This window comes from Perognathus longimembris, chromosome 19 (assembly GCF_023159225.1).
Source record: "Perognathus longimembris pacificus isolate PPM17 chromosome 19, ASM2315922v1, whole genome shotgun sequence".
NCBI classification, from domain to species: Eukaryota; Metazoa; Chordata; class Mammalia; order Rodentia; family Heteromyidae; genus Perognathus; species Perognathus longimembris.
Window position 1 is genome coordinate 41664016 of NC_063179.1, and position 16105 is coordinate 41680120.

The window sequence follows — 16105 nt, forward strand, 5'->3', positions numbered from 1 at the left end:
CTAATGGCTGAAATTAATCCAGAGGCCCTGTTCTTGAACATAAGTAGATGGTTAGTGCCTACCTCAGGTTCACTGGGACATCATAGTTAGGTCTTCTTTGTCATTGCAGGGTTTGGAGTAGTCATCCCAAGGCTCCAAGACGGATTCCTATCACGGCGTGTTCCTCTAAACGTCCCTAGAACTACTCAGAGCAGGACAAGGCCCAGGGTTGGCCCTTCCAGGGTTAGATGAACTGCCCCAGCCTGTTGGGTGATGATAGGGAGATCACAAGCCATACAAATACTGGGGCCACATGTTTTGCTGAGCTACTTTTATCCTGTGTGTCAGTTATGGGAGTTGAATCAGGGCCTGAACGTCGTCCCTGAGCTCTTTTGCTTAAGGCTAGTGCTCTACCAGTATGGAGTCACAGCTCCACTTCTGGTTTTTGAGTGGTTAATTGAAGATAAGAGTTGCACAGGGACTGTCTGCTTGGGCTGGCTTCAAACTGTGATCCTCAGATCTCCGTGTCTTGAGTAGCTAGGGTTACAGTTGCAAGCCACTGGCACCTAGCTTGCTGAGATGCTTGTGACTGCTACAATGTGTAGGCCAGGCACTCTAATAAGCTACCACTTTAGATTCAGGGTGGTTTTGACCATTTTGGCTTCCTTACCTGATACACATCACGGAATTGTCACAAAACAGAAGCAAGACTTCCTTTGGCAGTATTGCTTTATTTTACTTTACACTCCTTTAGGGTGATAGCTTTTAATTTCGGGCAAGAGAAGTAAAACACAGATTAGATAACATACTTCCATTTAGATAATACCTGGCATTCCTATGGGTTTGGTGTTTAGGCTTTTTGGGTTAGAACCCTTGAAGTTTGCTATACTTTTCTTAGTTACTCCCTCCTTCCCTTTCTTCCTTTCTTCCTTCTCTCCTTAGTTCCTCTCTCCTTCTCTTCTTTCTCCCTCCCCTCCTTCCTTCCTCCTTCCCTCCTTCCCCACTTTCTCCTCCCGCTTTTGTTCTTCTTTCTTTCTCTTTTCATCTCCCTCCCCTCTCTTTCCTCCCTCCAGCCTCTTTTCTTTCCATCCCTCTCTCATTCTTTTTTGTAGTGTTCATAGGGCTTTCTTCATAGAATCAATGTTTCAGAAGTGTTAAGTGGGAGGATTGATTTTTGTCTAGACCAATTCTATTTTTATACACGACAGAGGCTCTTATTCTCTTTTCATGTTTTAAGAATCAGGTTATGCATGCTTTTTAGAGAAAGCTGCAAGTCTCCATTCATTTTCTTTCTTTCTTTTTCTTATTTATTGTCAAAGTGATGTACAGAGAGGTTAGTTTCATACGTTAGGCCTTGGGTACATTTCTTTTTTCTTTTTCTTTTTTTTTTTTTTTGCCAGTCCTGGGCCTTGGAATCAGGGCCTGAGCACTGTCCCTGGCTTCTTCCCGCTCAAGGCTAGCACTCTGCCACTTGAGCCACAGCGCCGCTTCTGGCCGTTTTCTGCATATGTGGTGCTGGGGAATCGAACCTAGGGCCTCGTGTATCCGAGGCAGGCACTCTTGCCACTAGGCTATATCCCCAGCCTTGGGTACATTTCTTATACTGTTTGTTACCTCGCCATTCATTTTCTTCCCTAGATCATCATCTTTTAAAGTAAGGAACTTACACATTGATGAAAAATTAGGCCAATAATGATAAGAATAACAACTGTGGGTTTGCTAATTATGTGTCTTTCTAAGACAAGTCTGAAGAGTCTTTTTCAAGTCCACATTCTCATCTTGAAAGGAGGGTATCTAGCATTTAAGTGCCGTGTGGGCCTGAGTATGCGTACTCAGTTGCTTTTCTTTTCTTTTCAGTGTTAGGATTGGTAGCATTTTCCTATCATGTCCAATTTTCAAATTGTAATCATTGGTCTTTCCTCCTGACCTGTGCATTCAGCAGCCAGAATATTCTTATTTCGAGCTTCCCATGGGATCAAGGGTTGGGAAGGTGACAAATGGCCTAGGGTCATGTCGTGGGTCAAAGAGAGATGAAAGCCTAGTGTTCTTGGGAAACATAGGCTTCTCAAAGCAGCGGAAACTGAGCAGAGAGAGTGTCCACCTGTGATCCCGCCTCCTATCCAGGGAGAAGGGGCCTTGCAGGCTCTCAGAAACCCCTTTGATTTGTTGCCTATTCCACATGATGTTTAGTAATAAACAGAGTTCAATGACCAGAGTCTAGACAAGCAAATCAGAGCCTGGCAAACCCAGTGTTCTGATAACATGTTATGTCTTTGCAGCCTAGAGAGGAAGGAGCCAGCTTTGAAATCCTAACACACTGCCTTTGTGAGCTAGCAAGCAAATAAGAGACTCAGAATGGATTTAGATAAACAGATCTGCATTGGCTAAATTAGAAGGCATTTCTCTCTTTCCTGGTGTGTGGTTTTCCTATTCTGTCTTCCCCTAGGCATGAGAAAACTGCCACCAACTTTAGTAAAAGCCCCCTGGGTACACACAGCCACCTGCTGCCCTCCCCACCCCGCCCCGCCCTCCTGCCCGCCCCAATGCAGCTGTCTGAAGCAGGGCTTACTAGAGAAACAGCCTTTTTCTCTTTAAGGAAAAATAGTTCATCAAAGTTGGGTTTTAATTGAGCCTTTCGTGTTCACTGGCTAGCTGTCGTTTGGAGGTGAAGAGGAATGACAGAACTTTCTGTTTGCTGTCCCCTATCTCCTCTTGAATATCAAACGCAGGCACAGCCGCGGTGTCATATTCTATGTTATCAATATGTAGGACAAATACTAGAATCCTATTTCTCTAGAGAGTGGCACATAAGACATGCAAATGAAGGCGAGAGCCTGCTGAGTTCCATGCAAAATAGTCTCTGGGTTGAAAAATACATCTTTGTAAAAACAATAACTTCTTAAAATACAGTTTAGAATGATACCTAGACAACAAAGAATGCTTAGAAAATGTGGTGGGCTGTGCTGTCTGTGAATGTAAATGCATTCAGGCTGTTCCACTCCAAAGAATTCATCTTCAGCATTTATCAAGGGAGGTTCTTCTACAACCTTTCAAATACAGTTTTCACTGAGTTGTTTACTCACCATGAATGGTTCTGCACAAATATCTCTTAACTGTCTCTGTAAACTGTCCTCTAAATTAGACCCAAAGGCTCAGATCTGATGACTCCCCTTTGGTATCCAGCCTTTTAAGGTAATCTCTTTGCTACTATCTGTGCAATTAGCTGAAAGCATTTAATAACAGGGAATAATAATTGCTGTTTGCTTATCATTGAGTGGAATTTCCCCCCTGTGCATTTATTTTTAGGAAGACTGGATGGTTGTGTGGCACATGGTGAGGGTGATAAGACTTTTTAATTATTGTGCAAGAGATTTTAGTGGGTGTAGAACAAGAATTTTCAGTGATTTTGCTCATATTTTGTGGAAGTATGTGACGAAAACCATAAACTTCTCTAATTGCTAAACATGTAGAAACTTCCAGAATACAACATCTTTATGGAAAGTCATAAGTCTATAAAAATGTTTATGTGGGCAAAAAAAAGGCAAAGAGATATATAAAGGGTATGGAGATAAAGACCAAAATCTTGTGTTTTTGCAATTCTTCTTTGAAAAGGTCTTATTCTGGGGATAAATTAATTTCTCTTGTAGACTTCTTTTTCTGGGACAAAGAAAGTATGTTCATCAAGATCTCCCATTCTGATACAATATTATTTTCATGTATATCTTTCCTTAAGAACAACACATGACCAGCTATATATGAATTTTTTTTTTTTTGGCCAGTCCTGGGCCTTGGACTCAGGGCCTGAGCACTGTCCCTGGCTTCTTCCCGCTCAAGGCTAGCACTCTGCCACTTGAGCCACAGCGCCGCTTCTGGCCGTTTTCTGTATATGTGGTGCTGGGGAATCAAACCTAGGGCCTCGTGTATCCGAGGCAGGCACTCTTGCCACTAGGCTATATCCCCAGCCTATATATGAATTTAAATGTTAATTGCAACGTGAATTGTTTGTACCTGATCCTGCTCCAACATTTACCCATAGGTAACAACAACAGCACAACCCACTCTAATATTAGATAAACTCAACGAGCCTATCCCTGTACTCATGACACTGGGCTCACAAACTTTAGAAGGAAAATACGTTAAGTTCCTGTAAATATCCATCAGTTTCAATCCTCTGAAATGATAGAACCTTTTAATACTAGGGAAATTAATCAGATGGCAAGCCAAGAATTGTGGTCTATGCCTATAATGTCAGCTTCCAGGAAGTTGAGACAGGAGAATCATGAGTTTGAGGTCATCCTCAGTTACATAGTGAGACCTGTCTCAAACACACAAACAAACAAAGCAAAAACCAAGAACCTCCCAGCAACTTGTGTTGCTTTCAGTACCACTCTGATTTGTGTTATGTGTTACTGAAATTAAAAACGAATGGTAGGTGCTGTTGTTATTCCTTTTAGCCTTATTTATTTCTTTGGTAAAAAGGTTTTGCTGCCATTACAGTCAAATAATGAAAATGAATTCTCAAGCAATCAAACTTAATATCTACCTTGAGACCCCATTCTCCTTGGTAGTTGCAAGCTGATGGCAGTCAGTGCAAGGGAAAGAGTACAATTAGTAATGACACAGTTGTTTGTAGAGTTTTGCCTCTCTCCCTTTCCTGATGCTTGTTTTGTTGTTGTTGCTGTTGGTGCTGATAGTTGTGGGTGTAGGCATTTTAGTTCACAGCCAGAAGGGGCTGGCAGTGTTTGTAGAATGTGTTTGGAAGTCTCTGGCTCCCTGACCAAGGGTAGGCATTCTTCCATGTCTTGGTCCTTAAGTGCTGTTGGCCTTCATTCCCTGGGATTCTACTGGTAGATGTGTGGGGCCTGGTTTGACCCTTTGGACTGCTATAACGAAATGTCACAGACTGGGTGACTTATAAATGACACAGTTCTAGAGGCTTGGAAGAGCAAGGCACCTGCAGATACAGTGTGTGGTGAGGGTTCTCTTCCTGGATCATAGATGATACCTTCTCACCGCATCCTCACATGGTGGAAAAGTTCAAGCGAGGGGATCTCTTCAGACCTCCTCTTCTTTGAAGGGCACTGTCCACCCTCATGACTTCATTTCCACAGGCCCCACCTTGAACACCACCATCACCTCAGAGGGTAAGATTGCAACATATGAACTCTGGGAAAACATAAACATTCAGACCATAGCATAGCCTCTCCTCACCAGGCCTCCCAGGTGCAATGAGGAGACTTTGGATTTGTTCCTCTTTTGTTGCTCCTCAATGTCCTGGTGGTAGTGGGACCACAGATACTCGAATAGCTCTTCCTCCTTTACCCTCTGGGATGGTTGGTAGCAGGCAGCCTGTAGCACCAAGGCTCCAGGTCCCTCTTCTCTGGGATTGCTGGCTGAAGTGAGGAGAGGAATGTGGGAGTGGTAGGAGAGGCAATGGTTGAGCACCTAGCTCGCCAATTATTTCTCAACACTCCATTCCAGAGAAAGACTATTCATATCTCACCAAGCTTTTTAGCCTCAGAATACCTTGTCATGCATTGAAAGGCCTAGTTTGTTTGTTTGTTTCTTGGTTTTGCAAATTAAGACTCTTGGCTCTACTCTGAACTTAAAAAAATTGTTATTAGAAAATGTGCTTGCTTTATTTGTTCTTACTGTATTTTGTCTTCTCATCAATCATAAGCCTCAACCTCAAAATCCAGTTTCAATGGAAGAAAAATGCATGGTGGTTTGGAAAGGCTGTAAGGGAGGGAAAGTGAATGGGTAGTGAGGGGACCAATTTACCCATGAGTAAATATTTAAAAAATACGATCTTATTAAAAATAACTATCTGCAGTTCTTTTCATTCCTCCCTCCCTTCCTCCCACCTTTTCTCCCTTCCTCCCTTTGTTTTTTCCTTCCTTTTCTCACCTCCTCCTTCCCTCCCTCTCTTCTCTACCTCCCTTTCTCCCCTTCCTAGGAATGACACTCAGAGCCTTGCTTTTGCTAGGCAAGAGCTCTACCACTTGAGTCGCACCCCTACTCTCTTCCTGCAGATTGTAGAACGGAGTTAGCTGATAGAGACTTAGGTTTTCTTTATCTAGGGCACAGCACACGCTTCAAAATGACTCTGATGTGTCTGTCCATTTTTTCGGTGTGCGACTTTCTTAGCAAGGACTTTATTGAGGCCAGTTCTGTATCTGAGCAAAATTTATGACCTAATTTGCCCTGAAAACTATTTTTTGCTTCTGCTTTCTATGCCTCCACAGTGGTTTTCAAATTTGCCAAGTGTGAAATCTCACCCCAAAGCCCTTTTCTTGTAAGTGATTCCTGACATCGAGGAGTAGATGATGTAAGACACTTTTCAAAAATTATTACACAAAATGTGGTATGATATGAGACAGGAACTGCAAGCCATGAACTAAAGAGGGGAATGTAGTGCCTGGAGTTTGGAAAATGAGATTTTGTTGATTCTAACAAAATAGCCATTACTAGATTTCTACAGGAGGTCAAATAACCTATTATTCCTCCTGTATTTTGTGCCACTGGATGCTGCTTCCCGCCATGTAATAACTCTACTATAAAGAAAAGCCAAATAGCAATTCTAGTCGGAAATATTTAAAGGTATTTATTGGCTTTCTAAAGGCTTCTTGGGAGCTTGGGACACAAGTGGAGCTGACAAGCAGCCAGCAACGATCATTGGAGCCCTGGTTATTGAGGGAAGAACTCAGAAGGTACATTGGCAGAAGGAAGGAGTTCTTGTTCTGTAAGACTGTTAGGGGAGCCCTGGTGCCTGGAGAATACGTTTGTGAGCATGGAATAGAAGTTCCTACTCACCTTACTATTTGGGGCAACGCTTATCTTTGACTCTCAAAGGACAGGGCAGGATGCTTCCCCGTTTCAAACAAGCATGCAGTAGAATGAGCAAGCACAAAATTAGGCGAGGCTCAGGCCTGCTGTACTTGCTGTCTCTTAATGAAAAACCAATGTGGTAGGATAAACTGTGGCCCTCAGTTCAAACCTTTCCTCAGCTGCTTCTATCAGGTGCGTGGTAAGTTATAATAGTTAACCATGTTTTCCAAATTTGTGAGATTTTTATAATATTAAGTATATTCTGACAAACGACATGGTGCTTCTCCCACATTTGTGTTAATTCTGCCATGGAGAGAGAATTCATGTGTGAGAATTGTACCATGGAGAATTGCTGAGTTCAACCCTTTGTAGGAATCTTAGGGAGCAACCACTGCACAACTTTATCAGGTAAGGCACTGGAATGTCACTACCGTTCATTATCTCAAGGCATTTATGAGACAGCTCCATGCTTGGGGCACTGTCTACATGGGTTCATGGCCTTTGATTTCTAGCCCCTTAGGAGCTAAGCTGTTTCTATACTCCTCGGTCAGCAAGGCAGAAAGCTGACCTTGCAGAGGAGGGGCTGCCTTTACACAAGAGGGACAGGAAGGGATTCTCAAGGTCATAGAGTGCATAGTAATGCAGAGGAGTAAGAACTGAGTGTGGTAGAATTTAGTCTGGAAAGTCTCAAAGGTGGTAACAGATTTGGGAGCTATTTCAGGGATGGAAAGGATGTGTGTGTGTGTGTGTGTGTGTGTGTGTGTGTGTGTGTACAGCTAGTTAGGAATAAATCCAGACTAGAGTGGAATGATCATGTGATTTCAAAGGTTTGATGAACCATAAGCATCTCTTGATTGTACCAGTAAAGAAAATATTCTGCATCTGCTTTGTCCCGGCTCTGGGCTGCAACAAGAAATAAGGTAGTTCCTACTCTTCAAACCAGAATCTTCAGGACAGAGTGGTTGCGTGAGAGGAGGGGAAGAGTTCAGGAGGTGGGGATAGTAAGCTCATAGAGGGAGTGGTATTCTATAGACAAGGAAACTGAGGTCCAGAGGGTGAAGTGAATTGTCCACTAATTGTCCAAGAAGGCACAACAGAGGAGAAACAGATCTGAGATTGCAAAGCAAACCCTCTGCCCTAAGCTTCCCTTTTCAGGCCACTGCTGATACCTATGAGTCTGCTTAAGGAAAGTGGGGAATCACACAAGAAGGAGCCAGAGACAGATAAAAGGATTTCCTGGGGGGTCCTGATGACAGACCTTCAAGTGGGTTTGGCTTATTGTGCAAAGGACTTGCATCCTAGGGCTGAGTAGAAGCCTATACAGTACAGAGTTGAGGGATGAAACTCTGGTGCTATCATTTGACCTCTGAATTCAGTGATGTCTGAAGCTAGTTCTGCCCATAGAATTCTGATTCATCTGACTTGAATTGTGATGATATTGCTACCAATAATTTTTAACTAGTGTTATTAAGCAGGCATGGCTAACTTGATGATGGCTTTTGAAGCATTTTGGGGATTTAGTGGAAAGATCCTGTAGCAAAGTAGTGGGGCCCATTGGGAGGCTATAAATGTAGAACTGGGAAATGATACCCCACCCCCACACCCAAGGGACTGAAGAAGACAGCAAGGTGGGAGAATCTGGGGAATGACAGTGTGGGGAGACTGAAGGATGAGTTTCCTGTCTTTTGTGCAGTTTCTGGGGAGGTGATATCCCCCAGTGTATTGGAGACTGTGAAGAAAAGAGTCAGACAAGACTGAAACAATTCTTCAATTTCCTGTCTTAACTTTTTTTCTTTCCAATCGTGTTTAACATGAATGATGAAATCACTGTCTAGCGTGGAAAAAAAATCTTGGGTTGCTTAAAGTAGCCCAGACAACAGCTTGAATGTGTTTTTTGAAGACTTTCTGGCTATAGAGATAACTTTAAAGCCATATTCCGGGAAAACTCACTTTAGGAAAACTTGGAAAAGAGCATCAACAGTGCAGTGGGAAATTCCTACCCTGGGACTGCAGCGTCCAAATCGTATGAGAGCTCAAGATTCAGAGGAGGAATTAACTAGGAGTTAGGATGCCCGCAAATGCTATTCATGTAATTAGATGATGGAAAGAATTCTAAAAGCTTCCAATTCAATTTCCTTTAGTCAGGATGTCCTTATTTAATTAGACCGAGCAGCCTGAGATAGTGTTGAAAATGTAGGGGACAGAAGGAAAGCAGAAAATCTGAAAATGATTGTGCAGTCATAATGCATATACTTTGGGATTGATTTTAGTCCACAAGATAAACAGCTCATGGAGTTTCCTCACCTTTCCTTGATACTCAAATAGAATTGGATTTCCTGGTTTCACAATGGGAAGTACAGTGAGCTCTGAAACAGCTGTGCAGAGGAGTTGGGATGTGGTGGTTGGAAAGATGATTCAAGGTGACTCCTAAGCACCAAGGTATGGGATGAAATAGCTCTAGAAGGTCACCTCAGGGAGAGGAAGAATTTGTTCTCTGGTTCTCTGGGAAGGATTGAAGTTGCTCTGTTTAGTATAACGGAGGCTTTCATTAATTTGGGGAGTCTCATTGCACTTCCTGGGTGATCCAACAGCTGAGTTTGTGTAAGCATTCCTCAGGAGGCATGATTCACGCTGTTGGAGAGGAGATCACCGGAAAGAGGGCCAAGAGCCCTGTCCTTGATTATGGAATCCATCAGAGAAAGAAGTCATCCATTGTAAGACAGGGGACATCTCTTGTTCAGACCCCAAAACTCAGCGTGCACTTTGGCCGATTCTGCTAATGACAGAAAGGAGAAGAGTCAGTAGTTTCCAGCAGCAGTGAGTTTCTTTGAAATGGATGGAAAATTCTATCGTGCTGATTAGCGTTTGAACAGGAGATTCCTGCATAATTAAGTCCACATTACTTAAAATTTTTTTTTGGTTGAGTTCAATGAGAGAGAAGATAGTCAATCTTTTGTTTTGTACTACAGTCGTGACAGCTTTCTGCAGCTCAGCGTAGTATTTCAGCAAAGCGCAGCGAAGGAGTGAGAAGGACGGGAGCTTTCTTCTCTGAGACTGTGTTTTGCTTATTAGCTTCACTTCCTTGGAGCTCTGAAACAAACCCAAGTGCAATTGGATATGTTGGTTCCCTGTTGATTTCCTGTGGGCTCTGCCCACTCAGCGAGGTCTGTCTGCCTTTACTAGTGCCACAGGCGTGTCTGTCTCCCTTGGTTTTCTGTTTGGGTGGCCAACCTCAGGTTCCTACATTATGCATGAGCATCATCTACCCACTCGTCACTGATGGACAGCTCTCCAGCCATTCAGTCTCCATTAAAAAACAAGAAACAACACAACTCTGATTTGCTTTTCTTTTTTTTGGGGGGGGGGGCGGGGTTACATAACACTTTTGCTTATATTTTATTTTATTGCCATCAAAAATTACTTTTGAAAATGGAATGTGGCTGATTTTTGTTTGTTTTCTCTTTCTTTAGGATGTTGCTGACAGGCATCTTAGATATCTTATATCAACCTATTTATGATTTACTACTTCCCCTATAGCTTGTTAACTTTGCTTCTGTATCTGTATCTCTAGGACAAACCTTATATGCAGGCTTTTCGTTGCCTCAATTTCAAAGTCTTACGTGATTCAATATGTAAGAGAGATACCACAAGCCTATGTTATTTATAGCTCTGTCTACAATAGCCAAGCTATGAAATCAGCTGAGGTACCCCACAACAGATGAATACATGTGTATAAATATACACATATGTACATAAAAGCATGCACGCATACATATATACCATGTAATATTTATTCAGCCATAAAGAAGAATGAAATTATGTCCTTTGCAGGAAAGTGGCTGGTTATTGTGCTGGAGGAGTTAAGCTAAGCTTAAAAGGAGTTAAGCCAAGTGTTGCATGGTTTCTTCATTCGTGCAATCTAGACCTAAAATAATGATGACGATGATGACGATGACGATGGAAAGTGAATGCAAAGGGGTCTATTTGGGGGTATCAGTGGAAAGGATGCTGAGAGAAGTAGAAGCTCAAAGTACATTGTGTGTGTGTGTGTGTGTGTGTGTGTGTGTGTGTGTGTGTGTAGAATAATAAAACCCACTATACATGGAAAAAGAGGAGAGGAAGGAGGAGAATGGACTTATTCAAAATTCACTGCATGCATCTATAGAGTTAGCTCAGTGAAAACCTTTCATGTTATTAATATATGCTGATTCAAAAATTTTAACAGTCTTGTATTTACATTAAATTCTGCGCATAAGAGGTAGAATTTCAAATCAATGTAGGCAATTGTCTAGCCATGCTGGAAGAGAAAAAGGATAGAGGAGAAAGCGAGAACAAAGAGAAAGCAAGGGGTAAAGGCTGGGAGTTTGGCCTAGTGGTAGAGTGCTCGCCTCCTATACATGAAGACCTGGGTTCAATTCCTCAGCACTACATATATAGAAGAAAAAAAAAGAGAAAGCGAGGGAGAGACCTTTGAAAGGGAAGGGCAGGGAGAACCTTTTGGGGAAAGGAGAGAGTCTTTGCCTGCTGGAGTTTAAGAACCACTGGAATACAGGAAAGGCTCTTTTGTGTTATCTTCATACCATAGAACAGTATAGAGTAGTGAAAAGAAATGAATTGCATTTGCATATATTTACATGAAAAAAATCTTAAAGTGAAAGAAATAGTGAAAGCACATACATGGTGTGATCCTACCCCATACATAAGAAAATGATATACACTGTTTAAAGATGCATACAGAAGTAGTATAGGAATGATACATACTAACTGTAACCGTGGTTACCTTTTCAAAGGGAGGAAGGAGATGGGAAAGAATGGAAGAGGCTTTGGATTATAGCTGTATTTGTGTTTTGTTCCTTAACACAATCTGCTATAAACTCAGTGTGCAACAGGGGAGGGGAGGGAATTGGGGAGGAGGGAAGGTGGGAGAAAGATTAGGGAGGAGGTAACAAGTTGGACAAGCAACAAGTTGGACTACCTTACACATGTAACTGTAACCTCTGCACATCACCATGACAATAAAGAGAAAAAGAAAAAGAAAAAAAATAAAGGGATTTGTAGGGGCGGGACCTGCTCATGTCTGTAATGGCAGCTACTTGGGAGGCAGAGGTAGGAGGATGACTAAACTGAATTAGAGTTGTGGCTCTAGTGGTAGAGCACTTGCCTAGCAAGTGTGAGGTCCTGAGTCCAACATTCAGTGCTGCATTACATAATAAATAAATAAAGGTAATCAAGGATCATAGACTTTACTTTTAAGCCTTCTGACTTATCGACTAAATACTTGAACACCCCTTTCATGCGCCTACTTGGTGTAGATCCCACTTGGAATCTCTTAAGACCCTTTCCCTGGAGAATCTTCAGCATGCCTTCCCCTGGGATCACACATGGTGTGAGGAAGGAGAGACTCCAATAGGAGGGCTTCCATGTTTCCTGAAGTTTACATTGTAGCAGCCTGTGAGTGGAAGTTCTATCCCAGACCCTGCTGCTGCCTTACATTGAAGCAGAGTTTCTGGCAAGGAAGGAAAACAATGGAATGAAGGATGGCCTTTTGAATAAATTCTTGCTGATGAGGTGTTCCCACCCATTTACATGAGAAAAATAGAAGCAACTTGTGTTGTCTAAAGGTTGGTTTGTGTCTACTTATGTTAGTGTTCATGACATAATCAAGAGAATTGAGAAGAAAGCTCATAGTAATAAATTTATGTTTATGGTCTCCAAATAGTTCTAACTCCACTCTGCTACACGTATCAAAAAACATAAAGGCCCAGCATTTCTTGTAGCCAGGAGTCACAAACGATAATGGGAATGCAAACAAATCCATGACAGCACCGACATGGCCTTTATTTCCTGTCTGAGGTTTGGTAAACTGCTCTGTACTGCATTTAAGTTCATTTCTATATGGATCATAATGATTTCCTGTGCTAGCTGCAAAGATATGTAACAGTGCAGTCTTTTTCCACTATGAGAAAGAGTGTTTTCCAGCTGCCCTGCAGCTCTGGAAACGGAATCATCCCTAACCACTGGCACCAAATAGGTAGCAGTCTGGGTGCTGGCAGAGAGCAGAGGGGGAAAGTCTGTGCGGCTCCCTAATCGCCCTGGCCACAGGGCAGATATTCTAATGGGGGTATTTCTGTGCTCAGAATAGTTGAGTTTGTGGGGACAGCCAGCATGGCCAGCACCCAGTGTCAAACCACAACCTGGAATAATCCTACCTACCAGCACATTTGCCTTGGATGGGTAGAGAGAGAGAGAGAGAGAGAGAGAGAGAGAGAGAGAGAGAGAGAGAGAGAGAGAGAGAGAGAGAGAGAGAGAGAGGGAGAGAGAGGGAGAGAGAGGGAGGGAGAGGGAGGGAGAGGGAGAGACAGAGACAGAGACAGAGACACAGAGAGAAACAGAGAGAGAGAGAGAAACAGAGCGAGAGAGATTTTCCATGTTCAATCCATGCTTGCTTATCAACTTGTGTGGAGAACCCACTTTAGGGATTATTCACAGCAATTTTGGGGCCAAGTCCGGATGCTTTTATTGCAAGAGTCTAGCCACCCACTATGATTCTCTAGATTGCCTCCTCTCGGTTAGGGTGTGTTGAGGAAATCAGCCTTCATGCTACCACGCTAGCATTTATTAAATTTCTATCATGCGCTCAATTTTTTATTAAGCCAACCTTGACATCACTGGTATCCACTTCTTTCCCAGAGTGGGAAGCAGATTTAGAGAGGCCCAGATATTCATCTTGAGTTTCGCGTTTCAAAGCAGAGTATGACGATGCTCCCCATTCCCTTGATAACTTCAGCGGCAGAAAGGTCTCTATAGTAAGAGGAAACAAAGGTATTTTACCAGCATGGCATGGAAGAGTTTAAACCTGTCTCTTTTTACATTAAGAAAAAACTTAAATGATGTTGAATGCTTGGAAGAACAAGCAAAGAAATCATAATCTAACCATGTAACACATCATTTATGATGTCTAAAAAAATAACAAAGATGGTGAGAGTGTCCTTCCAATGTACCGTTTTTGTATGAAAGATTACACGTGTAGTTGATATTATTTTCAAGAAAATATTTTGTTCACTAGAATGCAACTTTCCTGTTCTTTCCAGAAGTCTCCTTTGTTAATGTCTGTATAAGGACTGTTACTTTTACTTCTGGTCCTACTGTACAGCATCGTTTCCATAGCAACAAGGCAGCATGGTGAGGGCAGCCTCTGGCTCTGTAGCTAACGGAAAGTTCCACCTTCCATAACAATATGCAAATCACTTCAGCATATGATAAACAACAAAGAAAACGATGCTTTTTTTGGGAGACAGCTTATTTGGCTTTTGGAATGTGCTCATTTTTCTGACAGCTTCTCTATCTTGTGCTATCTTTCTTGCCTTCTTTTTTTTTCCTCTGAGACCAAAATAAAACCATTAAAAAACAAAAATTCAACCTGACATTACATGTGACTCAATGACAGATGTAGTGATTTGTGCTTCCAGAGATAGTTCTTGAGCAGAACATTTGTATGGAAAGACTTTTAATTGCAAAATGAGTTTGACTCCATTAAGTTAACTTTAGTTGCCAGAATATAGTAAAGAGTGAGATATTTCTTTCAGATGACTTTTTACAGCTTTCTTACAGTGGAAGACCTATGTTGTGTTTCCTTCTGTCTTGATAAAAGGTTTTAAATAGGCTCAAATACTGGGCACTGGTGTCTCATGCCTGTAATCCTAGCAATCCAGGAAGGTTGAGATCTGAGGAGCAGGGTTTAAAGCCAGTTGGGACAGGAAAGTCCATGAGATTCTTATCTCCAAATAACCACCAGAAAACTGGAAGTGGTGCTATGGCTCAAGGTGGTAGAGTTTCAGAGATAGCACTTAGGCCCTGAGTTCAAACCCTATGACCTACAAAGAGACATGATAATAATAATAATAATATTTAATAGCATTCAATATTCACCTACATGGCCTTAACTCAGTGAAATGTAATATATTCTTGATGGACTAGTATAAAAAATCTTTTAGGATATACATTACTACTTTTAGGTAATTTCAACATTGAGCTTCCCCCTAAATGGAAGCTGTTGCTTAAATAGTCTCTTTTGAGCTGTTCAGTAGAATAGAATGGACAACTACACATCTATTGGTCTGTCTATCTGTCTATCTATCTATCTATCTATCTATCTATCTATCTATCTATCATCTACCTATTTTAATTGTAGGTTTGAAGTATTCCCTTATATAACCCAAAGCACACCATAAACACTGCTTATAATTCATGGAAGGAAATAAAAACACAGAAATGGTTTGCCTATAAAGTTAGGAAGTGAGGTATCATCTCATTGTGAGGCCACATATAGTTATACTTCTGAACTGTTCATTATTTTATTTATGGGTATTGTACTTAGCTATTTCCCCCCCATAGGAACAACTTTTTCAGACAATTAAGGATCCTAGCTTATCTCTTTAAGCCATTGAAGTAATGATTAACCACCTCAACATTTCCTTTCATGTATATACGTAGTGTTGCTATCACATGCCAGCTGAAATTTCTAGAGTAACACCCTGCTCTTGGAGTGTCTTCACACGCTCCTTCCCCTGGGATCACACCTGTGTAAGGCCTGGCCCTTATGAATGGGACTCCATACATTGCATATTTTGCTCTACTTAATGAAAGGTAATGACAAGCTATACCAGAATAACTTGGGGTAAGAATATAGAGCTCTCAATCCAGATCCATTGCTTGATTTCTGGATACAAGATGTGATAACCTCAAATTTTAATACAGTCCTCCATTAGGATAATTATTTCTAATTGTCAGTTAAGTTGAAGACGCCTTCTCCAGCTAAGGATTAGAGTGGGAGGGCTGTCCCTGGTGCTACACAGTGTTCACATCCCAATCTGCACATATAGCAGTAATAGCTGCCCTTTCTTCTCCTGTTCGTCTCTGCACAGACTCCTCTCCTTCTCCTGTCCCTCTGCCTGAACCGAGCGTCCGCCTCTAATTCAGGACTCAGAACCTTCAGGCTCTCTTTTGTAAGTTTTCTCCTGAAGTCTTAGGGAATGATCTCATTTGTAAGGCATGGCTTAGGAATGAGGATGTCTCAGGGATGGGTAAGCTTGGTAAGGGAATTAGTGAGTTTTGTGATTTCATCCCAAGAATTTTGTGCTCAGTGGACCACCCTGACTTCAGGACTTGGGGTCTTTCTGGGAGTGGGGGTTGGGTGAGGATTCAGTAGTAGCCAAGGATGGATGGATGTGTGTGAACACTGGGTAAGCTGTGGTAAGGGAACAGTAGAGCTTTGTTATCAGTGGATCATGTAGACTTC